Raw genomic sequence first — 20,136 nt, forward strand, 5'->3', positions numbered from 1 at the left:
CACCATGTTGGCCAGGCTGACCTCGAACCCCTGACCTCCAGTGATCCACCACCTCAGCCTCCCAAGTGTTGGCTAATCAAAAAAATTTTTTGTAGAGATTGGGGGTGTCGCTATGTTGCCTAGACTAATCTCAAATTCCCAGGCTCAAGAGATCTTACTGCCTCCGCCTCCAAAATGCTGGGACTGCAGGCATAAGCCACCACACTAGGCCACCAGGTTTTCTTATGACTCCCAAGGCCTCATTCCTTCCATGCTTCCAAATGGAGCTACTCACAGTCCCTGGGGCTCAAGCCTCTGGGTTTCTGCTGCTGGGACCCAGAGGAAGGTGGATATCCACACTTGCTGGGTGAGAGGGTGGAGGTTTGCAGAAGTATTCCTGAAGGAGTGGCATTTCAGCCGTTGTGGTGTTCTAACCCGATTAGAAGAGGCAGAAGGAAAGAAAGTCAGGTGACTCCCAAATAAGCCAATTTGCCCAGCCTCCACCTGAGCAAGGTGCCTGGTCTCTTCCCAGGCAGGGGGTTCTAGCGGAAAGAGCAGGAAGTTTGGTGCTTACCAGCTATGTTGCCTTGAACAAATGTCTCTTGGTGTGAGCCTCTGTTTCCTTCTCTGTAAAATGGGCTGAGGCTGCCTGTCAGGGCTGAATACATTTATGCTCAGTGTGTAAATGCCCAGCAGGTGCTCCATCCATTTCCATCCATGGTGGGAGTTTTCTCCAGAGCAGTGTCTTGGCTGCTTTTCTGGTCAGGGTCAAAGGAAAGGGTCAGGATTGGAGAAAACAAGGCTAGGCCAATCCAGATTTTCCAACTGTTCCTGGCTGCATGTTTGCTCCATGTGGCTGGAGGCAGGAAATTCTCTGCACAAAGACAGGAAGGCAGAGGTGCTCCTGTGGCAAAGACAAAGCTCACAGTGGCGCCTGCTATGACCAGAGGGTCCAAGGCACCTTTAGAGCCAGGCACAGAAACCACAGCAGAGGCTTCATCACCCTGGCATCCTTTATCTCCTCCGAGAGCATCTGGGTATCACAGATGGGGAAACTGAGGCCCAAAGAGGATATGAATCTACCTTAGGTCACGTAAAGACCAAAGCTTCAAATTCAGCTCCTCTTCCTCTTCTTTTTCAAGTTCAGAATCACTGAGGATGTCCTATAAAGTATCTAAAAGATAGTAATCTCTCACTGATTGCAGTTTTAAGAGAATTCATTTTATATATGCAGTCATGCATTGCTTAGTAACAGGGATAAATTCTGAGAAATGTGTGATTTGGTGGTTTCCCCATTGTGTGAACATTATACATTGCACTTACGCAAACCTAGGTGGTCTTACCTACTACACACCTAGGCTAAATGGTGTAGTCTATTGCTCCTAGGCTACAGATCCGTATCGCATGTTACTGTACTGGATACTGTAGGGAACTGTAAGACAATGGCAAGTAATTGTGTATTTAAACATCTAAACAGGCGGGGCGCGGTAGCTCACGCCTGTAATCCCAGCACTTTGGGAGGCCGAGACAGGTGGATCACGAGGTCAAGAGATCGAGACCATCCTGGTCAACATGGTGAAACCCCATCTCTACTAAAAATACAAAAATTAGCTGGGCATGGTGGCACATGCCTGTAGTCCCAGCTACTTGGGAGGCTGAGGCAGGAGAATTGCTTGAACCCAGGAGGAGGAGGTTGCGGTGAGCTGAGATCGCGCCACTGCACTCCAGCCTGGGCAACAAGAGTGAAACTCCATCTCAAAAAAACAAAACAAAACAAAATAAACATCTAAACATAGAAAAAGCAACATAAAAATACAGTATTATAATTTTATGGGACCATCCTGGCAGATGAGGTATGTCATTGACTGAAACATTATGGGGTTTTTTTTGTTTTGTTTTTTTGTTTTGAGCTGGAGTCTCACTCCATCACCCAGCCTGGAGTGCAATGGCCCCATCTTAGCTCACCACAACATCTGCCTCCTGGGTTCAAGCAATTCTTCTGCCTCAGCCTCCTGAGTAGCTGGAATTACAGGCATGTACCACCATGCCCGGCTAATTTTTTATTTTTCATAGATATGCATTTTCTCCACATTGGTCAGGCTGGTCTTCAACTCCTGACCTCAGGTGATCCACCTGCCTCAGCCTCCCAAAGTGCTGGGATTATAGGCGTGAGCCACCATGCCCGGCCCCTGGCTAATTTTTGCATTTTTAGTAGAGATGGGGTTTCACCATGTTGGCCAGGCTGGTCTGGAACTCCTGAGTTCAAATGATCTGCCCACCTCGGCCTCCCAAAGTGGTTGGATTACAGGTGTAAGCCACTGCACAATCACGACTAACTGTAGCTTCAAACCACTCTGCTCAAGCCATTTTTCTGCCTCAGCCCCACAAGTAGCTGGGAATATAGGCATTCAGAACCATGCCCGGTTTTTTTTTTTTTTTTTGAGACGGAGTCTCACTCTGTTACCAGGATGGAGTGCAGTGGCACGATCTTGGCTCACTGCAACCTTCACCTCCTGAGTTCAAGCAATTCTTCTGCTTTAGCCTCTCCAGTAGCTGGGACTACAGATGCACGCCACCATACCTGGATAATTTTTGTATTTTTTTTTTTAGTAGAGATGGTGTTTCACCGTGCTGGCCAGAAATGGTCTCAATCTCCTGACCTCGTGATCCACCTGCCTTCCAAAGTGCTGGGATTATAGGCATGAGCCAGTGTACCTGGCTTTTTTTTTTTTTTTTTAAATGTTTTGTAGAGATGGGGTTTTGCCATATTGCCCAGGCTTGTCTGGAACTCCTAGCCTCAAGTGATCCATGTGCCTTGGCCTCGCAAAGTACTAGGAATACAGGTGTGAGCTGCTGCTCCCACCCTGGTCTGCTTTTTGTCTCCATAATTATGCCTTTCCTTTTTATTTATTTATTTATTTTTAATAAAGGAAAGGGGCAGGCAGGGCCTTGGGGCGCTACCATGGGGAGCATGGCACCACTACTTCCAGCCAATTATGTCTTTCCTAGAAATCTCCACTCCCTTAAAGAAAAGCAAAAGTGGATGTGACGGTGATCTGGCTGCGACATCTGTCATCCCATTGATTGCCAGGGTTGATTCGGCTGATCTGGCTGGCTAGGCAGGTGTCCCCTTCCTCCCTCACCACTCCATGTGTGTCCCTCCTGAAGCTGTGCACTCGGTCGAAGAGGATGACCATCCCTGATAGAGGAGGACCAGTCTTCGGTCAAGGGTATACGAGTAGCTGCGCTCCCCTGCTAGAACCTCCAAACACGCTCTCAAGAAAAGCAAAAGCAAAAGCAAAAAACGAACAAACAAAACGAATCAGAAAGATGGCCAGGTGCGGTGGCTCACCTCTGTAATCCCGGCACTTTGGGAGGCCAAGGTGGGCAGGTCACCCGAGGTTAGGAGTTTGAGACCAGCCTGGACAACATGGCGAAACCCCTGTCTCTACAAAAACACAAAAAATAGCCAAGCGTGGTGTTGGGTGCTTGCAATCCCAGCTACTCAGGAGGCTGAGGTGGAAGAATCGCTTCAGCACGGGAGGCGGAGGTTGCAGTGAGCCGGTATCGTGCTGCTGCAGTCCAGCCTGGACGGGGACTGTCTCAAAAAAAAATAAAGATAAACAAAATAAGTAAAACGTATATATACAGCTACATGCCATATAACAATGTTTCAGGCCAGGCATGGTGGCTCACACCAGTAATCCCAGCACTTCGGGAGGCCGAGGCAGGTGGATCACTTGAGGCCAGGAGTTCAAGACCAGCCTGGCCAACATGGTGAAACCCCGTTGAGACTTCATCTCAAAACAAAACAAAACAAAACAAAACAAAACAAAAAAAACCCTTTCTCTCCCAGACCTGAAGAGGGGAAGACTCAAAGGCCGGGGAGGGTGTGTCTGTAAAGGGGCCTAGAGAGTCAGGGCCCGGCCCCTCCTCGCACAATGCAGAGCACTCTCAGATGAACTTAGCATCAGGCTTCGGCAGGGAGTGGCTGCGGCGGTCCCACCAGCCTCCACCTCTATTCTACAATCATGTCAAAAGCAGCTGCAGCAGCAGAAACAGTTGCCACTCAGGGCCTGGCCTGGCCCTGTGTGGTCCACCTGAGAAGGGAGAAGCTTGGACACAGGTGACAGGAGCCCCTCATTTCCGAAAGATCGACTAAGTGCTGATAGTCTTGCTCCACCCAGCTGGGATGCGGAAGGCCAGACCTGGTGTCTGCTTGGGCTCTAACAACCGTGCTGGGCTCAGGGAGGCCCTCCGTTCCTCACCAGGCCAGCTCTAGTTCTAGCTGGGAAAGCTGTTGTCTCCAACGTTTGTTTCTGGGCCCCAAACTGCCCTGCCAAGCTTACCATGGGTTGTAAGTGCTTATGAAGGAAATCGCCACCTGCATCAACTCAAAAGTGCCTGGAGAAATTACCTTCTAAACTAGACCCAGGATGAGCAGCCAGAAGAGAGCTCATCACAAAAGCAGGGCAAGCTGGGAAGTGGGGACAGGAGGTGGGGCTGGCATCTGCCTACAAGTCACCTGGGCATGTGACAATCAGAGAGGCTTCCTTTATCCTAATCAGGAACTGCCCTTGCCATGTTTTCTGGGGACTAGAAATTTTCCAGTGTGTCCAGCAGGGACAGCCTTTCTCACCAAAAAAGTAGCAAGGCTGTGTCTACAGTTGAGAGTGATTAGGGTAATCATCATCATCGTCAGCAACAAACATTTATTCAGAGCTTCCCATATTCGGCTCTAAGCACTCTCTTATAGGCTGTGTGTCATTATCACTCCCATTTCACAGACGAGGTAACTGAGGCTCAGAGAGGTGAAGAAATGTCAAGAGTCATACACAGTGGGGGACAGACTTGGGAGCTGAATGTCTCTATTTATACCCTACACGGTACTGACTTATTTATTTATTTATTTATTTGAGACGGAATTTCACTCTTGTTACCCAGGCTGGAGTGCAATGGCGCCATCTCGGCTCACCGCAACCTCTGCCTCCTGGGTTCAAGCAATTCTCCTGCCTTAGCCTCCCGAGTAGCTGGGACTACAGGCGCGCACCACCATGCCCAGCTAATTTTTGTATTTTTGGTAGAGATGGGGGTTTCACCATGTTGACCAGGATGGTCTCGATCTCTTGACCTCGTGATCCACCTGTCTCGGCCTCCCAAAGTGCTGGGATTACAGGCGTGAGCCACTGCGCCCGGCCAAGAAAACTTTTAAAAGGAACTTTTCGCCGGGCGCGGTGGCTCAAGCCTGTAATCCCAGCACTTTGGGAGGCCGAGGCGGGTGGATCACAAGGTCAAGAGATCGAGACCATCTTGGTCAACATGGTGAAACCCCGTCTCTACTAAAAATACAAAAAAAAATAGCTGGGCATGGTGGTGCGTGCCTGTAATCCCAGCTGCTCAGGAGGCTGAGGCAGGAGAATTGCCTGAACCCAGGAGGCGGAGGTTGCGGTGAGCCGAGATCGCGCCATTGCACTCCAGCCTGGGTAACAAGAGCAAAACTCCGTCTCAAAAAAGAAAAAAAAAAAAAAAGGAACTTTTCTACTTCCCACAAGGAGTTTTGCTCTTGTTGCCCAGGGTGGAGTGTAGTGGCACGATCTTGGCTCACTGCAACCTCTGCTTCCCGGGTTCAAACGATTCTTCTGCCTCAGCCTCCCAAGTAGCTGGGATTACAGGCATGTGCCACCACGCCCGGCTAGTTTTGTATTTTTAGTAGAGATGGGGTTTCTCCATGTTGGCCAGGCTGGTCTCAAACTCCCGACCTCAGGTGATCCTCCCACCTGAGCCTCCGAAAGTGCTGGAATTACAGGTGTGAGCCACCACATCCAGCCGGTACTGACTTCTGACATGGAGATGCCCTCTTTCACTGAGCCTTAACCGGCTCACACTGAATCCCAGAATGCCAGGGTCAGATCAAAGCTGACATCAAAGTTGTGTTCTTTGTGCTGTTCTTTCCAGCACCCCAAGTGCCCCTATCAAGCCAGAGATCTGTGATGCTGAGTAATCAGAAATGAGTTTGGTAATGCAGGTGTTAAAAGTTGAGATGTGACCCCCACAAAAAGATACGTTTAAGTCCTAATTCCCCAGTACCTGGGAATGTGACTTTATTTGGAAATAGAGACTTTGCAGATGTAATCAAGTTAAAATGAGGTCATGCTGGATTAGGATGACTCCAAATCCAATCACTGGTGTCCTTATAAGGAGAGAGAGATGGACCCTACAGATGCACAAGGAAGACAGCCATGTGACCACAGAGGCGGGGACTGGAGGGACGCAGCGGCAGGCCAGGAACGCCAAGGACTGCCCACAATCACCAGAAGCTGGGGGAGAGGCATGGACAGATTCCCCGCAGCGTCTCCCAGAGGAGCCACCCTTTCTGACACCTTGATTTGGGACTTCTGTCCTCATGAACTGTGGAAGAATCAATTTCTGCTGTTCTAAGCCACTGAGTTGGTGATAATTTCTTACGGCAGCCCTAGCGAACTAAGAGAGCCACTTTCTCAGATCAGCTCTTAAACCAGCTTTGTCCTGTTGCTGGTTTCGTTGTTAATGAATTAAATCAACCTTTGACATGTGGTCACTATCTATTTGTATGAGACTCCTTCTGAAAATTATACTTTGCTGTAGCGCAGACCTGGAGCTGCTATTTCCGCTTGCTCTACCAATTTTCTGGCAAGCAACATCTTCCACCAGCCATGCCTCTGTCCCAGGCACTGGGAAAATCCAGGCTGAGCCCCCAGCTCCCCCTGGACGGTTGGTCCAGCCAGAGCTTGGCAGGAGCAAACAGCTTTCACAGCTTTGGGCTTTTTTAGCAGCTGAAGGGGCAGAGGCAACCTGGCAACAGAAAGCCGAGAGGTAGAGCAAGGGGAGGGGTGACCTTTTCAAACCTAACCGCATTCGAGGAGTGGGGCAGAGAAAATACTCGTGAATCCCTCTCAGACGTGCTGGGTGCTGGGGCTCCGTGACACGAAGCAGGCGGCCAAACAGCCCACTGAGGACAGTGAGGTCATCTTGAGGCTGAGTCACTCAGATTGGCAGAGCCGTGTGTGCACAGAGGAAGTCAGTTTCCCTTGCACCAGACAGAGTGGGGTTCGTTTGCAGGGTGGGCCTCAGAGCCAGCGCCTCAGCCCTTCGCCCTGTGCTTCCCAAGGCTTCTGGTAGGAGGCTCATGTTGCAACCTGGCTGCTTTCTCAGGCCACCTATAGAGCTGAGGCATGTGGTGAGATTGGGGGACAGGGCTCAGCAGCTGAGTGTGAACCTCCTCTCCCTCACTTACTGAACTTCATGATCAGGAACACCAATCTGACCTTCAGTTGCCTTCCTTGTAAAATGACTGCTTTTCAATCAGTGGTAATTTTATATGGGCCTATCGCTCCCATAAGGCCTCCATGGGGCCAGGGATGAGAAAGAACAGGGCCTGGCATGAAACTGCACGTAAACATTAAAAAAAAAAAAATTAACTCATCTTCAAATGCAATCCCTCAGCTTTTTGAGGAAATCATTCTGAGCAGGAGAGTGGAATGCAAAAACAACTTAAGTAATTTTTTCCCCATAAATGGAAAATACCATTTTTTTTCCTCCATTTCACTCTGCTGACCAGGCTGGAGTGCAGTGGCTCGATCTTGACTCGCTGACACCTCCACCTCCTGGGTTCAAGTGATTCTCCTGCTTCAGCCTCCTGAGTAGCTGAGATTACAGGTACCCACTACCATGCCTGGCTAATTTCTGTATTTTCAGTAGAGGCGAGGTTTCACCATGTTGGCCAGGCTGGTCTCGAACTCCAGACCTCAGGTGATCCACCCACCTCAGCCTCCCAAAGTGCTGGGATTACAGGTGTGAGACACTACGTCCAGCTGAAAATGTCTTTTGATTTGAAGTTACTTCATTCTCGGATGTGTGTCTTTTTTTTTTTTTTTTTTTTTTTTTTAGAGACGAGGTCTCGCTCTATTGCCCAGGCTGGAGTGCAGTGGCTATTCACAGGCGTGAGCCCACTACTGATCAGCACGGGAGTTTTGACCTGCTCCGTTTCCGGACTGGGCCGGTTCACCCCTCCTTAGGCAACCTGGTGGTCCCCCGCTCCCGGGAGGTCACCATATCGATACTGAACTTAGTGTGGACACCTGATCGGCATAGTGCACTACAGCCCAGAACTCCTGGGCTCAAGCGATCCTCCCACCTCAGCCTCTGGGGTAGCTGGGACTACAGGCACATGCCACTGCGCCTGGCCGGATGTGTCTTTTTAATAGATGACAATTGTAGCAGTTTGCTTTCAAGGAAGTACAGAAAATAATTGCCTTTCAATCAATGGCATCTTAGACTTAGGAAGTGGTCTAAAATGGATACATGTTCTTTGTGTAAAGCTTAATTACTTTTCTTTTTTGAGGCAGGATCTCCCTCTGTCTCCCAGGCTAGAGTATGGTGGCAAGACCACTGAAGTCTCAACTTCCCCAGCTCAGGCGATCCTCTTGCCTCAGCCTTCTGAGTAGCTGGGGCCACAGGTGCACACCATCATGTCCAGGTAATTAAATTTCTTTTTTCTTTCTTTCTTTATTTTTTTTGATGGCGTCTCACTCTATTTATTGACCAGGCTGGAGTGCAATGGTGTGCTCTTGGCTCACCATAACCTCCGCCTCCTGGGTTCAAACGATTCTCCTGCCTCAGCCTCCCGAGTAGCTGGGACTGCAGGCGCCTGCCACCACACCTGGCTAAGTTTTGTATTTAGCAGAGATGAGGTTCAACCATATTGGTCAGGCTGGTCTTGAACTCCTGACCTCGTGATCTGCCAGCCTTGGCCTCCCAAAAGTGCTGGGATTACAGGCTTGAGCCACCGCACCCAGCTTAAAATTTTTTTTTTTTTTTTTTTTGTAAAGACAAGGTCTATGTCGTCCAAGCAGTTCTTAGACTCCTGAGCTCAATTGATCGTCCCACCTCAGCCTCCTACAGTGAAGATTCTAGGCATGAGCCATGGCACCCAGCCCTGTATAAAGTTTAGACACACAGAAGTATATATAATAAAGGGTCCCTTAGTTCAGTTCTCCAGAGAATATCACCAGCCTGGAGAAAGTCCGCTTTGTGTACAAGAGCATGCTTCTGTTTTTGTTCTAGCTGTCCAGAAACTCTCCTCAGACCAGTCACCCACACCTTCTCCTGTTTCTGAGCCAAATTAATGCTCAACCAAGGACAGCAACACGTTATAAATTAGAATTTCATGATTAGGCACTTTCTCCACCCCCAGCCCACATGGCTGGCACCTTTCCTCACTGCCCAGGCCTGCCTGGAGCAGCAGTGTGGTGCCCTGTGCTGACCAGAAGGTGTGGGGCTGAGGAAGTCAATGATTCAAGCGTTTAAAAAGTGTACATGCAGTGCAGTTTGTAGTTTTATGACAAAATAAGGGTGGTATGGGGCCTGAAGTGACAAAAAAGGCAAGTGACAAAAATCAGGGTGGTATGGGGGCCTGAAGAGCTTGGAAAATTGGAAAGTAATGGGAAATTAGAAAGGTGTGTCTTGCTCAAGAGCTGGTTTTGTTTCTTGTTTTTGAGACAGGGGCTCCCTCTGTCACCCAGGCTGGAGTGCAGTGGTTCCATCACTGCTTGCTGCAGCCTGGGACTCCTGGACTTAAGTGAGCCTCTTGCCATAGCCTCCAGAGAAGCTGGTACTATAGGCATGCACCACCATGCCCAGCTGTTTTTTATTTTTTGTAGGAGTTTCACTATCTTGCCCAGGCTGGTCTCAAACTCATGGCCTCCCGCCATGGCCTCACAAAATGCTGGGATTACAGGCATGAGCCACCACACCCAGCCTCAATTGACTACCAATTGGTGGAACCAATCTGGAATGCAGTTGTCCATTGGCAAGCAAATCCAGGGCTCTTTCCATCATGCCATGTGGTGGCCTTCCAAGGGCCACCGTCTCCTCACCCTCATCAGCAACATTAAAAAAATCTCCTTTGCCCTGAGTCTACCTCTGTGGCTTTATGTGGATCGCAACTTCAGCAGGAGACTGAGATGAGGGGAATGAGGCGTGGAAACCCCAGCCTGAGGGACCTCTGGCTATGAATGAAGCTTCTGTCTGCCTGCGCTGTGTGTCTGGAATTTTGTATGAAAACAATGAACTGGAAGGAGGTGAAAGCATGTTCAAAAAAGCAAGGCCACCACAGGCCCCTCCCTCACTTATAAAAGACTTGCTTTGTTTCAGGCAAAGCAAAGGAGAAGCTGGGGATATGCTGAGGTTTGGGGGCGCTCAGGTGTTTGAGGTTGACATGTCAATGACTAGGAGGAGGCGGGCATGAGAAAATTCAGGGGCCCAACCCGACCCTGAGGTTTCAGACTCCTAATCGTCTTGACAGCCACGCTCATATTTGCGTAATGCTTTATAGTGTGCAAAGTGCTTTCTCGGACATTTTCTCAACAGAGGGAGGGCTTAGGGAGGGACAAAGAGCGCCGATTCATGCAGCCTTCTATCTTGCTGTCTGGGTGACTGTGGTGTGCCAGGCACTGCGGGTGCCGTGCTTTCTTCATCACTGTCCCCGTCCTTAGGAGTCTGATGGACTGGGCTAGAGGCCTGACTTCCCTGCCTGCTAGCTTCAGGACCTTGCACAAGTTAATCAATCGTTGTACCAGCTGCAAAAGGGAGAATGACAGTGGCTGGCTGGCAGTGCGGCTGTGAGGATTAAAGGAGTCCTGGGGGTGAGGGGCCTGGCTTATGACAAGACCGTAATTGATGGTGGCTATTGGGTGTCATGGCCAGTGAGATGCAAACATAAGACTGGGGACTGAACACTGTAGCCTGGAAGCATCTGGGTGCACCTGGATGTCATTCCCACCTAGAAAAACGGTGTGTTGGTGGGCAGTGGGGGGTTGAGAGCGCTGCTGCATCGTATCAGACAGGCTATGGACTCCCGGTAGGAGGGGCCCACAGGGCTGAACAACACTGGTTAATCAAGTCCAAGGAGCTGTGCAGCTTTCCATGTTGACCACAATACACAAGTACTGAGATCGAATGAGGGTCAAATTGTTATCATTCCTCTCTTCCAACCCTCCCTAGGTCCCCATCTCACTCAGAGGAATAGCTACAATCCTCAGAATGACTGACAAGCTCCTACACAATTGGGTCGCTGCTACCTTCCTGACCTCTGCTCCTCTGCCTACTTTCTTCCTCTCTCCACCCTGGCCACAAGGGCCTCCTTGATCATCCTCAAATATGCCAAGCACGCTGTGGTCTCTGGACCCTTGGACATGCTGTTCCCACTGCCAGATATGTTTTTCTCCCAGATATTTATTATATAGCTCCCTCATTTTCTTCAGACTTCTGCTCAAATGCCACCTTTTCAAAGAGGCCTTCTTTGACTGCTTTATATAAAAAAGCAATATGGTGATGGAGGTCCCCATCTACCACCACATGCTGAATCTCTCCAGAGCACTCATCAGCCCATGACATATTTAATTTCTTTATTGATTTTGAGATAGAGTCCTGCTCTGTCACCCTGGCTGGAGTACAGTGGTGCAGTCTTGGCTCACTGCAACCTCTGCCTCCCTGCTTCAAGCAATTCTCCTGACTCAGCCTCCTGAGTAGCTGGAACTAGAGGGGCACATCATGCCAGGCTAATTTTTGTATTTTTAGCAGAGAAGGAGTTTTGCCATGTTGTCCAGGCTGGTCTCAAACTCTTGACCTCAAGTGATCCACTCACCTTGGCCTCCCAAAGTGCTGGGATTACACATGTGAGCCACTGTGCCTGGCCCTGTGACATATTTTTTTTTTTTTTTGAGACGGAGTTTTGCTCTTGTTACCCAGGCTGGAGTGCAATGGCGCGATCTCGGCTCACCACAACCTCCACCTCCTGGGTTCAGGCAATTCTCCTGCCTCAGCCTCCTGAGTAGCTGGGATTATAGGCACGCGCCACCATGTCCAGCTAATTTTTTGTATTTTTAGTAGAGACGGGGTTTCACCATGTTGACCAGGTTGGTCTCGATCTCACGACCTTGTGATCCACCCGCCTCGGCCTCCCAAAGTGCTGGGATTACAGGCTTGAGCCACCGTGCCCGGCCTACTTTTTTTTTTTTTGAGATGGAGTTTCGCTCTTGTTACCCAGGCTGGAGTGCAATGGCGCCATCTCGGCCCACCGCAACCTCGCCTCCTGGGTTCAGGCAATTCTCCTGCCTCAGCCTCCTGAGTAGCTGGGATTACAGGAGCGCGCCACCAAGCCCAGCTAATTTTTTGTATTTTTAGTAGAGACGGGGTTTCACCATGTTGACCAGGATGGTCTCGATCTCTTGACCTCGTGATCCACCCGCCTCGGCCTCCCAAAGTGCTGGGATTACAGGCTTGAGCCACCGCGCCCGGCCCCTTTTTTACTTTTTAAATTTTTTTGAGGAGTCTTTCTCTGTCACCCAGGCTGGAGCGCAGTGGCGAGACTTTAATACACTGCAACCTCTGCCTCCTGGGCTCAAGCAATTATCCTGCCTCAGCCTCCCGAGTAGCTGGGATTACAGGCATGTACCATGGCTGGCTAATTTTTGTATTTTTAGTAGAGACAGGGTTTCACCATGTTGGCCAGGCTGGTCTTGAACTCCTAACCTCAGATGATCCATCCACATCAGCCTCTCAAACTGCTGGGATTACAGGTGTGAGCCACCATGCCTGGCTGCCCACTAATTTTTGTATTTTTTGGTAGACACAGAGTTTCACCATGTTGGCCAGGCTGGTCTCAAACTCCTAACCCCAAGTGATCCGCCTGCCTTGGCCTCCCAGAGTGCTGGGATTATAGGTGTGAGCCACTGTGCCCACCCTTATCTTGTTTTATTGAAGAGGAAACTGGATCTCCAAGAACTTACTTCTCTTACTTCAGTTAGTAATGACACAGCCAGAACTGTGTCTAGTCCTGATGACCCAAGTGTCGGCTTTTAGCTATCACACAATGTTCATTCCTGATGGAATCTGAAGGCTGGATACCAGAACTATAGTAAGCTTACAGATATGATCTGTATCCTTTCTTCATGTTTTTCTATCCTTACATGTTTTTTCATCAAGAAGCATGTATTAATTTTGTATTAGGAAAAACAGTTGTTTCACCTGTCCATCTGTCCACCAGGCATAACCAAAAAAGTGGGGACTTAATTGAGGGAGGTTGCCCACAGCTGTTTTGGGAGCCCCTGAATCCTAGAATCTCTGGGAACTTGGTTAAGAGCAGGAAGGTTTGGGGGGACCCCTGGCACAGATGATGATGGCAGGAAGATGAAGTCCAGGTAGGATGTTAGGATTGCGGCTTTTAGCACAGGCAGCGAGGGCTGAGATGGAAGACAAAGCTTTGCCGCAAGTGCAATGTCGCGACGTCTTTTCCTTCCGGATTCTGGTGTTAACAGACCATAAAAAAATGCCTCAAGGTCTGAGGCTGGCTGGCTTAATTGATGCCACCTTTCCCAAAACGTGTTTGGCTTTGGACCTGTGAGGACGATTGCATTTCATCCAGAAACAACAGGCAGACTTTCCCAAGATGACCCAGCCTCACACTCCTCAGAGTGGGTTTCTGTCCCTGCAGGGTCTAGTTAGGAGGAAAGAGATGCTGTGACAACTTCTTGACCAATTCCTTCAGATCCATAAGATCCCTCTTCCCCCAACCCTCCAGTTGCCAGTAAACACTATATCAGGGCAAGAAACCAGCACTCCTGGCACGAGGTAAAATCCCAAGAGAATATTCTTGTTTCACGGAAATACACACTAAAGTGTGTAGGGGCAAAGGGACACAAGGAATGAGCTCACATTCTCAAACAGTTCAGAAAAAAATATGCACGTGTGTGTATACACACACACACACACACACACACACACACACACACACACACACGGAGAGAAAGCAAATAAGGCAAGATGTAAACTGGCAAACCCGGGCGAAGGGAAAATGTGAGTTCCTTGTGCTATCTTGCAACTGTTTTGCAAATTTAAAATCACATCAAAATAAAAAGTTTCAAAAAAATAAAAAATAAAAGAAGCATATGTATGCTGAATTAACTAAAGTTCTCAGAGGAGAAGCTGAGCAAAGGATCCAATTCCTTTTCTTGTGCTAAATCAAGCAGGAATTTGAGAAAATTACGATCACCCCATTCTTCTTCCCATGGTTCACTGTGGACTCTCTTAAGCTTCCTGGTATGGAAAACATCCTGCTCAGAAGAGAACTTTGATCAGAAAAATGCAATAAATGCCTGGAGCCAGAGATCTGAATCTTTGCAAGGGACGGTAGGAGATAACACAGAAAGGGAAACTTGAGTAGCTCCCCACGGGAGGCCAAGCCAGGGTCAACACGGAGGAAATCTGAAAACCTGCAGGACACGCTTTCCAGGGCAGTTGCGGGGCTGGAGGGTGGCAAGTAAGGCACAGCCCTGCCGTTAGGGGCTTATCATTTCATAGGACAGAAAAATGACACCAGGCAAATCCTGGGGTAGAAAATGATCGGGGTAAGAGGAAGATCACAGAAAAAATCCTCCAGGGGCTGAGAGCAGGGAGAGGAATTTCTGATGTAGACTGGGATGAAGATGGAGAGACAGATACAGAAATGCCCTGCACTGTAGCCTCATCATAAATTCTGTTTCTGCTTAAGCCAGCCAACTGGCTCATCACAACCAGAAGTGTGAAGCCTCCCCTGCAGTGGGGGCAGTTTTTGCGCCATGTGTGTGTGCACACACAGCTAGGTCCCTCTTGCCTTAATCATTTCTTTCACCCGAACTGTCCTCTTTCTGATGTCCTTTCCAAACGCTGCCCTTCCTCCAGTCCTAGTTTCAGCCAGCATGAAACCACTCATTCCCACCTGACACGTTCCTACCTTCCCCTTGCAGTGCCTTCCTGTGATATCCCTAATAAGCCCAAATCTTTCCTGTTCTTTGAGGCCTGCCTCTAATGTCTCATCCCCTTCTGGTTTCTCCAGCTGCTCTCTGGAGAAGTCATTTAATTGAGTCAGTGCAAATCATCGATATAACTTGGTTTTTCAAACTTTTTTTTTTTTGAGAAAGGGTTTCCTGTTGCCCAGGCTGGAATGCAGTAGTGCGATCATGGTTCACTATAGCCTCTACTCCTCCGAGGCTCAGGTGATTCTCCTGCCTCAGCCTTCCAAGTAGCTGGGACTACAGGCATGTGCCACCACACCCAGCTCATTTAAAAATTTTTTGTACAGACAGGGTCTCCTTATGTTGCCTAGGCTGATCTAGAACTTCCGTGAGCAAAGGGGGTGGAGAGTACATCTGTGGCTCTCCTGAGCCACAGAAGGAATGGTCTGGTAGTTAAGATAAAACACAAGTTGGCCAGGTGCGATGGCTCACGCTTGTAATCCCAGCACTTTGGGAAGCTGAGGTAGACAGATAACCTGAGGTCAGGAGTTCGAAACCGGCCTGGAGAAACCCTGTCTCTACTAAAAATACAAAAATTAGCTGGGCATGGTGGCGGGTGCCTGTAATCCCAGCTATTCAGGAGGCTGAGACAGGAGAATCACTTAAAATTGGGATGCAGAAGTTCCAGTGAGCGAAGATTGTGCCACTGTACTCCCGCCTGGGCAACAAAGAGCTAAACTCCATCTAAAAAAAAAAAAACAAACCCAAAAAAACAAACAAAAAAACCCCACAAATCGAACTTTAATTAGAGTTGTCCACAGTCAGCAATGGTGGTCTTCTTGCTCGTCTTGCCATTCCTGAGCCCAAAGCGCTCCATGGCCTTCACAATATTGATGCCTTCTTTCACCTTGCCAAAGACCACATGCATGTTTGGTCTTGAACTCCTGACCTCAGGTTAATCCAACCACACAGTCTTGGCAGTGCAGATAAAAAACTGGGAACCATTTGTGTTGGGTCCAGCATTTGCCAGTGAGAAGATGCCAGGACCTACCTGTATGCTTCAGGATGAAGTTCTTGTAATCAAATTTCTCCTCGTAGATGGATTGCTACCAATGCCATTATGGCGTGTGAAGTCACCACCCTGACACATAACTTCTGGAATAATTCTGTGAAAGCAGGAGCCCTTATACCCAAATCTTTTCTCTTTTTCTGCTGTCTTTGGAAGCTTGTCTGCAAACAGCTCAAAGAAAACGTGGTCCAAGGGCTCATCGTTGACAGCAATGTCGAAGAACACAGTGGGGTTGACCATGGCTGGCAGGACGGGGCTCCCAGTGGCAGTAGCAATTGCAAAGCTGGTGTATCCTATTTTTTAAGTATTGTAATGGCCTTTCTTTAATGAAATTGTGAGTTAATAGTAGTTTCTGGTTTTTTTTTTTTTTACATTAAAAAGTGTTATAGCTTGGTGATACGGTTTGAGTATTGCTTGTGTGCCGCACGGAAAGTCATGGTGAAACCTGATCCCCAATGTTGGGAGGTGAAGCCTAGTGGGAGGTGTTTGGGCCACGGCAGTGGATCCTTCACGAATGGCTTGGTGCCTTTCCTGTCATAGTGATTAAGTTCTTGCTCTGGGGAGACTGGATTAGTTCTCACAGGAATGAATTAGTTCCAGGGAGAGTGGGTTGTTATGAAGCCAGGGCGTCTTGGATTTTGCCTCTCTTTGCAGGTATCTGCTTTCCCTTTGACCTTCTCTGTCATGTTGTGACCTAGCATGTGGCCCTTACCTGAAGCAAGAAGATGCTGGCACCATGCTCCTTGGACTTCCCAGCCTGTAGAACCATGAGCTAAATAAACCTATTTTCTTTATAAATTACCTAGTCCCAGATATTCTGTTAAAGCAACATAAAATGGCCTAAGACACTTAGTAAAATAAAATGTTTAGCAACCCTGAGTCTAGCTCTAAGATTTCTGGAACATTTTAATGGTCAGTGAAGTCCAACCCCAGCATAAGGCACCTCTGGTGCTTTATAATTCTAGGCTTAATTAGCCCAGAGGTTGCCAGTTGGTAGCCCCACTGACCAAAGTGAGCCTGCAGGTATGTTTTGCTTGCCTCACACACGGCCTTCTTCCCCCTCTTTAATCTGGAAAGTGAACATAAAGTCCAGTTTCCAGTTTCCAGGTTTTTTTTTCTTTTCGTTTTGAGACAGAGTCTAGTTCTGTCACCCAGGCTGGAGTGTAGTGGTGTGATCTCAGCTCACTGTAACCTCTGCCTCCCAGGTTCAAGTGATTCTCCTGCCTCAGCCTCCTGAGCAACTGGGATCACAGAAACGTGCCACCATGCCTGGCTAATTTTTTATTTTGTTGTATTTTTTTTTTTTTTTTTGAGACGGAGTTTCGCTCTTGTTACCCAGGCTGGAGTGCAATGGCACAATCTCGGCTCACCGCCACCTCCGCCTCCTGGGTTCAGGCAATTCTCCTGCCTCAGCCTCCTGAGTAGCTGGGATTACAGGCACGTGCCACCATGCCCAGCTAATGTTTTGTATTTTTAGTAGAGACGGGGTTTCACCGTGTTGACCAGGATGGTCTCGATCTCTCGACCTCGTGATCCGCCCGCCTCAGCCTCCCAAAGTATTGGGATTACAGGCTTAAGCCACCACGCCCGGCTGTTTTGTTGTATTTTTAATGGAGATGGGGTTTCACCATGTTGGCCAGGCTGGTCTCCAACTCCCGACCTCAGGTGATCCGCCCACCTTAGCCTCCCAAAGTGCTGGGATTACAGGCATGAGCCACAGCGCCCAGCCTGGTTTCCAGTTGCTCTTGAAAATTCAGATGTTGGCAACAGTCCTGCATGGCATAAAATCAACTACAGCCAAAAGGCAGGTGGCCCCCTCTGCTTTCCAGCTGACCCTTAGGCTGCTGGAACATCCATCACTGCCACTGAATACAGGGTTAGAAAAGACTGCTTTTCTTAGGTTAGGACTGCTGATCATCAGCTCTATATAGGAATGGTGCCCTAGCCAATAACTCCACACAAAATTAGGAGGCTGCTGCTGCTGCTCTAGGGAAGGGCTGCCCAGAAACAGGCCTACAGCAGACACAGGGTACTAGGAGACCAGGAGGTCAAGGCTGCAGTGAGTCGTGATCATACCACTGCACTCTAGCCTGGGTGACAGCGAGACCCAGTCTCAAAAATCAAAATAAAAACAAAAAGCAAATATGACCAAAAAAAAAAAAAAAAAATCAAACAAACAAAAACTCTGTCTCTATAGCTTTTCTTTTCTTTTCTTTTTTTTTTTTTGAGATGGAGTTTCATTCTGTCACCCAGGGTGGAGTGTAATGGTGCAATCTTGGCTCACTGCAACATCTGCCTCCCAGGTTCAAGCGATTCTCCTGCCTCAGACTCCTGAGTAGCTGGGATTATAGGACTATAGCTTTTCAAATTGCAGTTGAAGACATACTTTTAAGAAAATTATCTATCAACATTGACAAATTCTGAAAATAATTTCTGAATTTAAACTGTATGACAGCAATCCTAAGTGCTCTCTTGTTTTACAATTCTTATAATTTTAGAATCAGTATCAATGACTTACTGATATTGGGGAATCAACAGATTGGGGAAGGGTGTAATTCTCATAAAAGTCATTTAGTTGGTCTGTTTTGATACATTTCACTTATTAAAAGAAGGCTATCGGCCAGGCGCGGTGGCTCAAGCCTGTAATCCCAGCACTTTGGGAGGCCGAGGCGGGTGGATCACGAGGTCAAGAGATCGAGACCATCCTGGTCAACATGGTGAAACCCCGTCTCTACTAAAAATACAAAAAATTAGCTGGACATGGTGGTGCATGCCTGTAATCCCAGCTACTCAGGAGGCTGAGGCAGGAGAATTGCCTGAGCCCAGGAGGCGGAGGTTGCGGTGAGCCGAGATCACGCCATTGCACTCCAGCCTGGGTAACAAGAGCGAAACTCCGTCTCAAAAAAAAAAAAAAAAAAAAAAAAGAAGGCTATCAACAATTCATAAGTTTCCTAATGGGAAATTAGGTGATGAACCAGTCTCTAACCAGTCTCTGGCTCTCTTCTGCTGCCTGTTGGTATCCATGCTCTTGGTTATCACCTACCTCATCGTATCAGTTAGTCTGTGTGACCAATAGAATTTTGCCGTGATGGTATGTCACTTCAGAGATTAGGTTATGAAGGCTTCCATCCCTCTGCCTTTCTCTTGAATCACTTGCTTTGAGGGAAGCCAGCTGCTTTATCTGAGCAGCCTTAAGGCGAGGCCCACTTGGTGAGAGACTGAAGATGCTGGTTAACAGCCCTGAATGAGCAAAGAAAATCCTCCAGGCCGTCAGTAGCTTGATAGCAACTCCAGGAGAGATCCTGACCTAGAACCACTAAGCTAGGCTGCTGCTCCTAGATTCCTGACCCTTAGAAACTGAGATACTAAATATTTGCTTTTTTTTTTTCTTGGAGATGGAGTCTTGCTCTTGTCACCCAGGCTGCAGTGCAATGGCATGATCTCAGCTCACTGCAACCTCTACCTCCTGAGTTCAAGCGATTCTCCTGCCTCAGCCTTCCAACCAGCTGGGATTACAGGCACCCACCACCACACCCAGCTAATTTTTGTATTTTTAGTAGAGATGGGGTTTCACTATGTTGACCAGGCTGGTCTTGAACTCCTGAACTCAGGTGATCTGCCCAGCTCAGCCTCCCAAAGTGCTGGGATTACAGGTGTAAGCCACCACCCCAGGTCTATTTACTGTTTTAAACTGCTAAAGTTTTGGGGGTAATCTGTTACATAGCAATGGATAACTTTTTTTTTTTTTTTTTTTTTGAGACGGAGTTTCGCTCTTGTTACCCAGGCTGGAGTGCAATGGCGCGATCTCGGCTCACAGCAACCTCCGCCTCCCGGGTTCAGGCAATTCTCCTTCCTCAGCCTCCTGAGTAGCTGGGATTACAGGCACGTGCCACCATGCCCAGCTAATTTTTTTGTATTTTTAGTAGAGACGGGGTTTCACCATGTTGACCAGGATGGTCTCGATCTCTCGACCTCGTGATCCACCCGCCTCGGCCTCCCAAAGTGCTGGGATTACAGGCGTGAGCCACCGCGCCTGGCCTTATTATTTTTTTTTTTTAAATTTAAAAAATATTTTATATTTTAGAGACCCTGTGCAAGTATAGCTCACTGCAGTCAGTGAGCTCCTGGGCTCAAGCGATCCTCCTGCCTTAACCCTCTGAGCAGCTGAGACCACAGGCATGAGCCACTAAACCTGGCTACTTTACTTTTAATTTTTCTTAGAGATGGAGGTCTCACTATGTTGCCCAGGCTGGTCTCAAACTCCTGGGCTCAAGCAAC

At 48.4% G+C, this 20,136-nt stretch overlaps 1 pseudogene; it reads right to left on the bottom strand.

Moving 5' to 3' along the window:
- Nucleotides 1-10,616: 10,616 nt before the first annotated feature.
- On the bottom strand, nt 10,617-19,608 carry LOC141585316 (peptidyl-prolyl cis-trans isomerase A pseudogene; annotated as a pseudogene).
- Between the last annotated feature and the right edge of the window lie 528 nt (nt 19,609-20,136).

The sequence above is a fragment of the Saimiri boliviensis genome, chromosome 8 (assembly GCF_048565385.1).
Source record: "Saimiri boliviensis isolate mSaiBol1 chromosome 8, mSaiBol1.pri, whole genome shotgun sequence".
NCBI classification, from domain to species: Eukaryota; Metazoa; Chordata; class Mammalia; order Primates; family Cebidae; genus Saimiri; species Saimiri boliviensis.